The 10566-nt window shown below is 30.4% G+C and overlaps 1 protein-coding gene across 1 annotated transcript in view; it reads right to left on the bottom strand.

Annotated features, from left to right (window-relative positions):
* LOC106471228 (eukaryotic initiation factor 4A-II-like) overlaps positions 1–10566 on the bottom strand; it is a 35608-nt gene that overhangs the window by 18883 nt on the left and 6159 nt on the right. The window lies entirely within an intron of this gene.

Below are 10566 nucleotides of genomic sequence, written 5' to 3'. Positions count from 1 at the left end.
CCTTAATCTATGTCATTGATGTAAATCAAAATGAGCAAGGGTCCTAAGACTGAAAGCTGAGGTACCCCACTTATAACATTAATACAGTTTGACTGAACACTAATTATAACAACCCTCTGCTTTCTTCCATAGAGCCATTCTTCTATCCAATTTGCTAACTTATCCCCCGCATCTATACAGATAATTTTTTACAAGCCTTTATGTGGCACTTTGTCAAATGCCTTCTGAAAATCCAGATACACCAAATCTACACCCTTACCCTCATCTACATGAGCAGTAACCTTTTCCAAGAATCTCAAGAGATTTGTAAGACAAGATTTTTCCTTAGTGAAACCATGTTGACTATCCAATAAAATTCTAAACTTTGTCAAATGACTTTGCAAAGCATCTTTTAACAGACTTTCCAAAACTTTTCCCACAACTAATGTAAGGCTAATGGGCCTATAATTACTGGGATAATTTTATCTTCTCTCTTGAAAAGAGGAGTTACATTAGCTAACTTCCAATCCTCTGGTACCAACCCACTATTCAAGGACTTATAGAAACATTAAGGAAAAAATAAACTAATTTGTTATAGTTACATGGAATGGACTTATTTTCACCAAACAATTTAAAACTAGCCCAACAAATGAGCAATGATATATAAAATAGTAAATATCACCAATATATCAATAGGCTATCAGCCTCACAACAATATAAGAAAATTACACTAGCTATCAGCCATTTTTGTTGTTGTAGATGATAAAGTACACCTATATATTTTTTGCTTGTTATTGTACAGGATGTTGTGAAGCTCACTGCTTGAATTCTGTATTTTTCTTATGGTCATCAGTACCAAACTCTCACAATGGCCACGTCTCATTCCACAAAGGCAATTAGTTTTAACGTTGTCAAGTATTCTGAATACTAATCATAATATTAATCTCGTTAAAATATTAGAGTAAGTGCATTTGTGTTAGTTTCTTAAAATTATAAGCATTTAGATGTTAATTTAAAGCAATAAGATTATTTTTCATATACACAAAATGTTATTTTTTTCATACAATTCAAAATGAAATGAGCATGAATAATACCAGGTTTGACTTCTATTCCAATATCTCTGTTTACAACATGCATGGCAGCACACAAAGTCTGAGGTTGCATTATTATGCTGGATTTATCCCTCAATATTCGCATTGTGTTTTGAAGCCAAAAACAATCTTTCATTCTCTGAAGTGGCAACTTTTTAGTCTCAATCTTTTTGAATAAATTGAAAAGTTTTACGTTGATTTCCTTGTGATTAAGTCAATAATTGTGTTTACATGTATAAAGTTTCTGCTACAAACTAACAAAAGTTATAGTAAGAATTCAAAAGTTAATTCTGTGTTTGTGTGTGTGTGTATTTTTTTGCTAAGTGTTTCTAAAAGCATTACCACAAAGTATCATTTAAACTTTTTATGATTGCTATCCTTTTCATTCATTTTCTGAACTAAAGGTACAAAGTAAATACTATTTTGTGAATTTTGTTACAAATGCAACTAAAAAAAACCCACGTATAGGTAACATTTTAAACAAAACAAAGTAGCTACTATACAACTTTCAAATTACACATAACTCACACAAGCTTTCAGCCAATTCACTGACTATCCTTAGGTGCAGAAGTCAAAATTACATAGTTAAGCATGAAAGTTTAAATAAAGTTCAAATACCTAAATTGTAAGAAAAAGTTCAGTAGCTTTTGTTGATTGTTTAATCTAGGCTTCATTAGAAGCATCTCATTCACCCGTAGCATAGTCTCTTTTTTTTCAGCTTTACCAATTACTTTGAACATACTGGGGGTTGGTTCCACATCACATTCACTTAATGCATGCCGAAAAATGCTTAAACCTAGGATTAGTGTTCTTTTAAAAGATCTTCTAGTCTTCCAACAGTCAATCTGATGTAAGCACCCCCACATGTTGGGCAACAGAATTCATAAATAGCATGTGATTGTTAAGAAAACTGGATACCATCTTTAAACCTGAAAAAATTCTGAATTCTCAATAAAGGTTGAACACAATTTTAAGGTGAACCTGTGGATAGACTCTGTTGATTAAGGTGTGTAGTTTCTTCTTCAAAATTCGTGAGAGTGAGCCCATTAAGTAACTGAACTTTATTTAAAATTTCATGCTCAACTGTGTAATTTTGATTTCTGCACCTGAGGATGGCCTGTGAACTGGTCAAAAGCTAGTGTGAATTATATGTCATTTTAAAGTTACATTTTAATTTCTTTCAACATTTTAAAGTACCTTAATATTAAATATCAGTACCAGCCAATATGGTTGGGTAGTCATTGGCTATCTGTATTGGCCAAAAAAATCTTAATTGATGCACCCCTTGTTACAGCTTTTTCTAATTTGTATTATATTATATAATCTTTCTAGAGTTTGCAATCTAACTTTACCAGACTTCTACTACAGACAAAAGTAATGTAATAATGGGGGAAACAAACAAATACTGTAGTCCTGAACATCGGGTGATATGAATTACACAATGCTGAAAGTATCAAAATAAGCATTTTACTGAATATCAAAGTTACAACTGACTGGATTTATGAAACAAAACTTTACAATTAATAAAAAGATAGAAATAAGAAGAAGAAAGTTTTGTCCATTTTTGTTTCATAACAAAATATCAAAAAATTTATAACCTAAAAAATATATATATATATACTAAATTAGACTTTATTATCTTTTTCACATGGAAACTAGATACTATTTAAAAAGTTTGTACCAAGTTTTATGCAATTAGATTTAGTATTTTTACTGTGAGAGCATAAAAGATTGGTGCGGTGCTTTTGATGATCCAGAAACAGAGAAAAAGTTAAAAAATATGAAATTGAAAATGTGATGTTTCCCAGAAATTATAATTCACTTCAGCTGACTAATTACATCAATTAAAGGCTAATTTTCATGATGTAAGTTTTAAATGGTTTATGAATTGCCTCATGGAAACCAATCTTTATAAAGGAACAAAACTCTTTAATTGTTTCATTTGTTTGAAAAGACTAATGATCGTGGTCTCCTGGAAGAGGAAATATTACTCAAATGTAAAGTTTGTGCTTAAACAATTTGGGTTTTCAGTTGCCAGAATGAAATTTGTCCTAAGTCATCAGTACATCAATCAATACCTTTTTTCTATTTAGTTAGACTTACTTCTGACAATTTGACACAAGTCTAGATCAATGGTTCTCAAACTTCTTTGTCCGTGAACCACTTCAGCAGGGCAAAAGATCTCATGGACCGCCTGCCGGTCCTACCATACCCACTTTTGCTTGCCAACATAAAAAAAAAATCCATCAGAATTAATGGGAAGAATGGTGCCCATGAACCACCAGTAGTAGGAAGACCACACTTTGAGAACCACTAGTCTCGGTAAGTCCATTCCATTTTTTGTTTAGAAAATTTTGTATTATTTCACATAATTTACTGTCTATTCAACTTGAAAACTTAGTATATGTATATATATTTATTTACACTCATCTGTTCATTCAGTTTAAGAATCAATTTCCTTTTGTTTATTTCTCCATTTTTTTCATTCTAAATTAACCAATTTCAACATCTGATAAACCAATACTATTGCCAGCTTCAGAAACAGTTGAAAATTCTTCAGTTTCAGAGACAGTATGTCATCCCCACAAGTTCCCACAAAAGGGGATAGAAGTTTTCTGCTATGTGAAAACTGTCCAAATATTGGGTTGCAGAGTTGGAAACTGACTGGCTGTAATTAATACAGCACAAAGACAAACAAGCAAGATACTGTTCAGCCTAATTGGTGCCGAATATGTTAATAATACTTCCTATAAAAAACAGCATAGTAAGTCATTGGTACAAAGTATGTTAACCCTAGAATGCCAGTGTGGGTTCACTATGACCCCATAGAAGGTAAACCTGTATACTAAACTAACCATGCTGGTACTCTAGGGTTAAAAAGAACTTGCCAAAACAGCAAATTAAGTCTCATGCTCACATAAATGCACTTCTTGCTCATCATGCAGCAGAAACTAGAAAAAGAAAGGGGCTAGTAAATATGGAAAAAGACCCACAAAGATGGTCTCCAACACTTTTATAAAAATATAGAACCTGTTTAGGACAGTCAGTACATTGTCATCAATGAGATATCATGACTAATATCTTGAAACTAAAAGAATAGCAGATAGACAATGGCATATTGAATACTTTAGGCTTGTGGATGTAAAAATTGCCAAGTTTGACACTAGTAGAAGCCATCCAAGATTTTGTTTTTTTTTCACTAGTGAATTGAACTTTAAAATGCTAGGGGTTGGAGCAGGTGGTACAAGTATCAGGTAGCAGATGCACCTTAGCTTGTTCAAATACACTGAATGGCCTATAGGTTGAAATTCACCTTGAAGGGTATCTTTAAAGAACATATACAAGTACAGTAGTTGAGATCCGTCTGTCAGTTTTACAAAAATACTTCAAAGTGATTTATATAAATAAATGAGAAGGTCACAGAAATAATACAAAATCACTTCTCTAAGCTCAACAGAGGTCAATGGAACAGGATGGATACAGCATAACTAGATTTCAGTAAGGGTGAAATTGTGGCTTGCAGTGTCATTGGCCAGATAACTACCATCTACTATTTTGGTGACCACTTTTCTTCAGAGCAGTAGATAGTAATCCTCACACGCTGACAATGGTGTTTGTATCCAGACTGTAGTTCCAACCACTTTTTATTCTTTTCATGGTGATGAAGCCAATCTAACAGCATGCAGTAGATAGGGGGTAAATAGTCTCCTCTGTCAACATTGTCATGTCTTGTACACTTCCACATAGACAGTGGATGAAAGCCAGTTTACCTCATCTACGTCTTCATCTCTGAAACTCACCTAGGACAGCCTGGGTGTCACAGTCACATTTCTACTAAATTGTGCTGAAATTCCAGCTCTGCCAAACTTCTCATTGTCCTCAGAAATGTTTTCCTTGTGCAGAGTTATACTTTGAAACACTTTACCAGAGGATAGGTAGATACACAATTTGTTAATTTTGCAAGCTACATCAGTACAATCTGCAAGTTTTGTTGTATATTAATGGTAGTGTTGTTGTTGTTGTTGGTAAAAACAGTTACCCATATTTTCTTTTGCTAGCACGTCTGACACTCTAACCAGATGCATTCTTTTATGGAATTACCACTGATGATTAATATTGGTTGCATTAGTTTGGTTAGCTAACAAGATGTAAAATTTTGTTTCTTTTCTGAGCATATCTGATATTTAAAATTATACCAGCAACACTGTAAGTAAATGAATCATAACATCAGATGCTGGCATTTATTGATTGTTAGACAGAGCAAAATATGCATGTAATCTATTCAAGCAAAATTTAATTCCATTTAAATCTTTACCTGGTTCTACAGTGCAAGATGTTACTGAATAAAAAGCCAACTTAGAAAAACAAATCTATACAGTTCAGAAGAGAAGATTGTAACAAGCTAGTATTTTGATAAACTGTTTGGGTAAAATTAACTAAAAAGTGCAAAAGCAACACACATGTAAATACTTTATATTTTAAGCTGAAAAAAAGAGGTAGAATGTAATTGTATTTATTCAAAATAATCTAATAAGACAATAAAGAATGATAGATGATACATGTAGTATGGATAAGCTAAAAAAAAAAAATATAAAAGCCACAAATGTATTATCAAAAGAACATGCCACTGGCACAGCCACAGAACATTGAAATTGATACATATCTGGCAGTTCACTTGCATCATTGTTGGGTGCTGGGTTTCAGGCTTAAAAGTGGAGCTTAATTATAGTATGAAGAAAAGAATTTTAGCATAGTTGTGGATAAGACACTCAAGCCATCGAAGGAATGGTTTGATGGTAGTAGTAGAGCTTATATAATATTTGAATATATTTATAGACACATTGATTATTATGTAAATACAAAAAGTTGTAATTATCTCTCTAAACACATCACCAGTTAGACCTTGCATGGAATACTGAACAATTTTGGTCTCCTTACAGAAAGGATATTGAATTATTGGCAAGGGTTCTGGAGGTGAAATGGTTATCTTAGAGTGATAGGTTAAGATTTCTCACTTCCTCTTATGAAAAGAAGGGTAAGAGGTGATCATTTTAATAGTTTACAAGATTATTCAGAGAAATAATAGTAAAAAATCTTGTGATTTCTGTGTATTACATTCTAAAGATTAACAAGATGAGAAGTCATAAGTTTAAGATCTAGAAAAAAAAAAAGACAGACTAGATTCCAGATGAGACAGTTTTATTTTTCTAACAGGGGATTGACTTAATAAATGCATTGTTGGCAGTAGTGTAGGTCAGCACTTAACAAGAGTTTAAGAGGAGAATTGGTGATTTCCTGAAAAATAAAGGGTGGGTTGAAATTTTTACTTTTCTCAAGGGCATGTGTGTGAAAGTTCAACCTTGAATGACCAAATGGTCCCTTGTTGTTCATACATTATTTAAGAGGATCTTCCTTACAGACTAAAAAATATACAAGGGAAAGGTTAAATAATTTTGTCAAAAGTGAATTTAGTGCTTACAAGTGAAGTTATCTACCAGAGGTTGCACAAATATCTGCAGGTAGGTTCCTAACAGAAAAGAAAAATTATGTATATCGATATTTCCTACAGACCTCCTGATCAGGTTGTTGAGAACAAGGAGAATATGAACAGGCAGACTGCTATAATTATGCTACCCTAAAACAGAAATTTATAATGATGTATAAAATTTTGCATTTAATGTAACACATTTTAAGACAGTATCATCTTCTGATGATATAGTTTCTAATCTAAATACAGTAATTAACATAATAGGTTAGTACTATATATATTTTATTCTAAAAAAAGTTGAAGTAACATAAAAATAAAAGATTTATATCTCAACATGATTAAATAACCTTTTAAATGTTCTCTTTCCTTACAAAAGTAACTATTAATATATTGTTGAATCACTATCTATAAAGCTTCCTGTACTTAATATTCTATATACAATTCATACTAGAAACCATCCAAGTCTTGTATCTTTTGTGAATATAAATGATGATTTATCTAACAATCCAATATTTTTTTTATATATCTTTACTTTTAAAGAAACTTTTTCTTCAAAGTCTTAGCTCTAGCTTTTCTATTTTTTTCTTTAAAAGGATATTATAAAATTGTCTGCATTCTTTAGTTCCTTTTAAAATAATTTATATTGCTTTTAGCATAAAATGATAATCTAATTTACCTATTTTGTGTTGCTTATCATAATTATTATTGAGGTGTTTATAATGCCCCAGATATAATTCAAAATAATTATTAAAAGATACTTTTATCTGAAATAAGGTCAATTAATTTTTTTTTCCATTTTTCTTATTAATGTTTTGGGGGGAATACAGTAAGACCCCGCTTAGCACCACCCTGCTTTAAGCTGATTTGTTATACAGTTCTTGTTCATGAGAGAGAGAAAAAAAAATGAAAAATCCATAACTCTGAACACTTCTTTTTCATACTAATGGTAGTTGTGCATTAAGTAATTCTTACTTAATAAAATAATGCAACAAAGAACATAGAATAACAATATGTAAAAAGCATACAATGTCCCATAACTATCACAATTTTACTGGTATTTCTAGTGACGCAATATGAACCGTTAAAACATCATCCATCTAGACAATATTGTTCCCGTGGGAAAAAAACACTTTCTTAGGAAGTGATCTACAAATCTCTGTATAGAAAACAATGTAAAATATCCTTGCCTGTCTATTGGTTATACCTAATATCACTGTAAACATAAGAAAGAACTACATGCGTTGATAAATCCTGAAAGAGAAGATGTGACAGGTGGAAATGGCAGGAGAGGTCTGATTTTCTATTTGATGGCTGTGCAACCAAACAAGATTGAAGAGTAATAAAAATTTGCTTTTTTTCCAGTGATGATGATATTATAGTGTGTAATTTACATTAAATTTAACAGTACCTAAATAAAACATCATTCAGTAAGAAACAATGCCTTCAGTTACATACCTCCATATATGTAATGTTAAAATGACCCTGTTTAAAGCTAATTTGTTTAGAGCTCTATTCTTAGGAACCCTTCCTGAGCATTAAACAGGGTATTACTGTATACCATGATGGTCCCACAATAACATTATTTATATCTTTATTATGTATACTATCTATAATATCTGCACAAGATAACAAAACATATTTCCAAAGATAATTTGAATATTAGTTACGATACTTTTTATTTCCTGACTACCGTATTATGTTATACTTTGTATGAATTCATGATTTCAGAAAATAAAAGTAGAATTTTATCATTATATATTTTCAATAATCTATAATATTTCCATTTGATTTTTATTGCTTTAATGAAATATTCAAGTTCTATGATACTTAAAACCAAATTTTCATATCTGTGAATAATACATTTTCTGGATATTCTGTCTGGCTTATTATCCAATATAAGTTTATAAAACATAATGCTATTTATATTATATATAATTTATTACAGTGTATTTGGTAAGATTTCCATTCAAAAATAAACTTTGGCAAAATTAAGTTTTAAATGATGATAATTTTGCTAATAACTGTCCTGTTGCATCTCTTCAATTGTTTAAATATTTTAATATTTTCATTACATTATGATCATTGTTTATATCACTAATATAAAATCTGTTCAAAATTCTACACCTAAAAATATAAAAGAATTTACCTACTTTAACTACTTACCACAAACTCCTTCTACATTTTTCAAATTTAATTGTAAGCTTGAACAAACTATCAAACTTTTTAATAAGTTAAGTGCTTAATAAGGATATCCAAGTTCCATCTAAAATAATTATTGCATCACCTGCATATTGAGAAATTATAAAATTATTTCTTATTTTACTCCTTGTGTATTGGAATTATTTCTTACAATTATTCCTAGCATTTCTGCTGCAAAGGTAAACTAAAAAAGTTGTTGATAGCACTAAGCTACACAATAAACTATGTTTATTGTGTCCACTACAGCTGACCCACTGTGATCACTAAAATAAACAAATAAGGGAAGGGAGGATTTTCTTGTCTACATCTTCTTTTAATTTCAAAAGTCATTTAAAAAAATCAACTTGGATAAGGGTACATTCTATATCATTATACAAAACATTTATTCATTGTTTAACCCTATCTCGACGAGACATGTGTCAAAGGCCATGTCATCACGTTTGTTGACTTGCATTCAAAATTTTATTGAACTACTATCTTATGAATCTATTTCAATTTGGTATCAAATTGTAGATTATAATTAAAATTTTAGTATTATATGTTAGTTACTTTCTTAATTTAAAAGTAAATATTAAAAAACACAGCTAAACATTTATTTGAGTGTGTCACGTGGTATGTTGAATGCAGCAATGGTTCAAATTAGATGTTTGTGATGTAAAAATACAAAATCTACAGGTTCGCAAGAATTAGGAACTCAAACTACCGATATTGACAAGCTAGAATATAAAATAAGAACATCTTATCTTTTCTATTTGCTAAGATATTGCTCCTGTACTGAATCAAACACAGTGCTCCCCCACCTCTTTCCATTTTTGGAAACAGTCCCTTATATACACTTCTATATATGAAATGAATAACCAATCAAAAACTCAGAATGTCCCTCTAGTGGTTTATCAGCCATATTAATGTGTTATTGTGCTAATTTCATTCTTTCACACAAGATTTCAAACGATGAGGTAGGTCTATATTGAGCTCGAAATTTCATATTGTTTTAGACCTAAATACAGCTTAGTTACTACATTTGATAAATTATAGTGGAACTCTATGGTATCAATACAGTAATTTATGATTTTTTGGTTATTTAAAATGTATATATAAAACCTAAAAAAAATTTCTTTCCACATCCTCCACGTGGAAAATTTCATAAGGCTTAGCAACATACAAAAAGTGGCAAACGAGTACAATGGTCGTAACTAGAAGAGATAATTGTTTGTTTTACTTCTTTACTTTCTGTTCTGTGTTTTAAGAAAAATAAGTTTAAGAGCTTATTTGTAAATATAAATAATGTATATACATATATGATGTATAATAATTGAAATGTGACTGTATTTTACAAAATATTAGTCCACTAAAACACAGCCAAGAGAAGTCACTTTATAAAGATTAAAAGTCAATTATATATTATTGGATACAGTAACAAGAGTGCACGTGCAGCGCATCATTGTAATTTCTGTATTGTTCGTCAGGTATGGCTGGAATGTCAATATAATAAAAATAATAAATATATATAAATGTATAACATTAAGAGATTTAAGCTATTTAGACTAAAAATTTGTGTTTTTTTGTTACAATTTGTAGTCATTCTAGAATGAAAAAAGCATAATTTATATTTTTTTCAAATTTTTTTTATTGAGGTTATGAAGATGGTCATATCGAACCAACCCATAAAGAAATACACTAGAGAAAATAACAAATAAAATAGTTTTTTTATACAAAAATTGTTATAATTATCTGGAGATTATAAAGATTTTGCATGTGAAGTTTGAAAAAAAAATTTGTGTTTTTTTTGTTACAATTTGTAGTCATTCT

This window comes from Limulus polyphemus, unplaced genomic scaffold (assembly GCF_000517525.1).
Source record: "Limulus polyphemus unplaced genomic scaffold, Limulus_polyphemus-2.1.2 Scaffold4482, whole genome shotgun sequence".
NCBI classification, from domain to species: domain Eukaryota; kingdom Metazoa; phylum Arthropoda; class Merostomata; order Xiphosura; family Limulidae; genus Limulus; species Limulus polyphemus.
This window is presented reverse-complemented; position numbering and strand designations above follow the sequence as displayed.